This window comes from Capsicum annuum, unplaced genomic scaffold (genome assembly GCF_002878395.1).
Source record: "Capsicum annuum cultivar UCD-10X-F1 unplaced genomic scaffold, UCD10Xv1.1 ctg77486, whole genome shotgun sequence".
NCBI lineage: Eukaryota > Viridiplantae > Streptophyta > Magnoliopsida > Solanales > Solanaceae > Capsicum > Capsicum annuum.
In genome coordinates, this window is record NW_025887886.1 from 102412 (window position 1) to 105343 (window position 2932).

The window sequence follows — 2932 nt, forward strand, 5'->3', positions numbered from 1 at the left end:
CTTCTGCTGAGTAATTAGTCCTCACGGGCAAAAAATGAACAAACTTGGTCATACTATCAACAATGACCCAAATAAAATCACATAAATTCAAAGATTTAGGAAGAGCGATAATAAAATGCATATTAATTGCCTCCTACCTCCATTCGAGCAACATAATTTCTTAGTACAACCTACCGGGCCTCATGTGCTCAAATTTCACTTATTGACACACCATACGCTTGACCACATGGCTATACACATCATGTTTCATATTTCCCCACCTATCAAAATCTCTAAGATTGTGATACATCTTGGTGGAATCAGGATGTATAGCATACCGAGATTCATAAGCCTCGACCAAGAACCTTTTCCTCAATCTCTCAGCATCGGGAACACACAGTCTACTTTGGTATCTAAAGATACCATCACCACCAGTCACAAAGTCCACAACTTTGTATTAACCCACTTTACTTTTGATATTCATCAAGTCAGGGTCCAAATCTTGCTTTTCCTTTATCTCAACAACAAGAAATGTTTGAGATACCGAAAGCACAAATACATCTCCATCCTCGAAGTCCTCAAGTTGAACTCCAAGATTAGCCAAACAGTGAACATCCTTCACCAATTCCTACTTATCCTTATCTACATGGTCCAAACTTTCCATGAACAGTCTACGAAGGACATCGACAGCTACATTCACCTCATCGGGATGGTAATGAAGACTCATATCATAGTCTTTCAACAACTCGAGCCATTTTATTTGCCAGAGATTTAACTCTTTTTGGGTAAACACATATTGGAGACTCTTATGATTGGAAAAGATATCTACATGGACCCCATAAAGATAATGCCACCAAATCTTTACGGTAAAAACCACGGCTAACAGCTCTAGGACATGAGTAGGGTAGTTTTTATCATAACTTTCAATTGCCTAGAAGCATAGGCCACCATCCTACGATATTGTATCAACACGTAATCGAGACCAACATGAGAAACATCACAATATACCACAAAACTAGAACTACCCTCGGGCAAGGTCAAAATCGGAGCCGAAGTCAACTTATCTTTCAACTTCTCAAAACTACCTTCACATGCATCAGACCATAAGAACTTGACCTTCTTTTAGGTCAACTTGGTCAATAGCGCAACTATAGTAGAGAAACTCTCTACAAATCTTTTATAATAACCGGCTAGACCCAAGAAACTCCAAATATCGATTAGATTCATTGGTCTACGCCGCTTGTTAACTGCCGCAACCTTTTGGGGATCTACCATGATCCCTTCCCTAGAGATAACATGACCAAGAAAAGCTATGACTTTCAACCAAAACCCACACTTGGAGAACTTGGCATACAAATGATGATCTTTCAAAGTTTGTAACTCTGCACAAAGGTGATCTACATGATTTGCTTCACTCGTAGAATAGGCTAAGATATCATCAATGAAGACGATGGCAAAAATGTCCAAGAATAGATGCAAAACCCTATTCATCAAGTCTATAAATGCCACTGAGGCATTGGTCAATATAAAAGATAAGAAACTTATAGTGACCATACTGGGTTCTAAAGAAAGTCTTAGGGATATCCACATCCCTAATCTTAAGATGATGATAACCCGATCTAAGATCAATCTTAGAGAAACACTTTGCACCCTGAAGTTGATCAAACAAATAATCGATCTTAGGAAAAGGATATTTATTCTTTACGATCACTTTGTTCAACAAATGATAATCAATGCACATACGAAGGAAACCATCCTTCTTGTGAACAAACAACATGGGATCACCCCATAGAGACACACTAGGGCGGATAAAACCTTTATTTGAGAGGTCTTTCAATTTCTCCTTAAGCTCTTTTAGCTCTATTGGATCCATTCTATAAGGAGGTGTAGAATTTTGACCAGTGTCAGGAATAAGATCAATCCCAAAATCAATTTTTCTATTGGGAGAAACAATAGGAAGATCATTGAAAAGAACCTCGGGAAACTCATTAATCACAGGAATGGATTCTAGAGAAGGGTCTTCCAAGTTAGAATCTTTAACTCGAACCAAATGATACAAACACCCATTTGAAATCAACTTTTGGGCTTTTAGATAAGAAATGAACTTTCCCTTAGGCACTAGGGAACTACCTTCCCATATAATGACCTACTCATTAGAGAATTTAAACATGACCCTACGAGTATGATAATCTAAAGAAGCCCAGCAAGACTGCAACCAATTCATCCCTAAAATGACATCAAAATCAACCATGTCCAACTCTATCAAGTTTACAAGAGTATCCCTACCACCAAATGATATGACACATTCCTTATAAGCCCTTCTAACAATCACAGGGTCTCCAACTGGGGTAGAAATAGAAAAAGAAACCAACAGACTTTTGGGACCACAATTAAGATGCTTAGCCACATACGGGTTCACATAAAAAAGAGTAAACCCTAGATCAAGAAAATAATACACATCATGGGATAAAGTCTCAACATACCCATGACAACATCGGGAGATGCCTTAGAATCCTGAAGAGTAGCAAGTGCATACAAACGGTTTCGGCCAGTGCGGGTGCCAGAAATAGAAGCAGAGGCAAACATAGCACCCTTCAATGTGGGAGTATCAATATGGGTTCTGTTGGCCGAGGAAGATGCTAGAGAGGGGCACTCATGCTACATGTGCCTAATCTGACCATAACTAAAACATCTATTTCTTTGCTTCTCACACTAACCATGATGACTTTGACCATAAAGTCTGCAAGGTGTGTTGGATGGAGCTGATTGGGCACTACTAGCCTGGAATTGGGCACCTTATGCCCAGACCCACCACCAAACTGAGACCAATGACTACCCAAAAACTTTGGGTAAGGAGAATGAACACTATCAAGGAGAAAGAACTCGAACTCTCTTATTTCTCCATGGCCATTTGCTACCATCACCACCACTATGCTTAGAAGGCCTAAATTTC